We start from the raw sequence: 645 nt of genomic DNA on the forward strand, positions 1-645 counted from the left end.
CAACTACAACTACACCTCCCTCTACAACAACTCCAGAGCCAACTACAACAACTACAACTACACCTCCCACTACAACTCCAGAGACAACTACAACCAAAACAACTACGCCAACCCCTCCGACAACTACAAAACCTCCTACAACAACAACTACACCCACACCTCCCACTCCAACTCCAGAGACAACTACAACAACTACAACTACAACTCCCACTACAACTCCAGAGCCAACTACAACTACACCTCCCACTACAACAACTCCACAGTCAACTACAACCAAAACAACTACACCTACACCTCCGACAACTACAAAGCCACCTACAACCACAACTACACCTACACCTACCAGTCCAACTCCAGAGCCAACTACAACAACTACAACTACACCTCCCACAACAACTCTAGAGACAACTACAACCATAACAACTACACCTACCTCTCACACTCCATCAACTACAAAGTCTCCTACAACCACAACTACAACTCCCCCTACAACAACTCCATGCATTCCAACTTGTGAGTGGTCTGACTGGTATAATGTGCATAATCCAATCACAGACAAAAATGACTGGGAAACCTACGAAAACATCACAAACAGTGGTAAAATTATATGTGAAAAACCAATGGAAATTGATTGTAGGTCAGCAG

The sequence above is a fragment of the Poecilia latipinna genome, unplaced genomic scaffold (assembly GCF_001443285.1).
Source record: "Poecilia latipinna isolate Pla-1442-1.1 unplaced genomic scaffold, P_latipinna-1.0 Scaffold254, whole genome shotgun sequence".
NCBI classification, from domain to species: domain Eukaryota; kingdom Metazoa; phylum Chordata; class Actinopteri; order Cyprinodontiformes; family Poeciliidae; genus Poecilia; species Poecilia latipinna.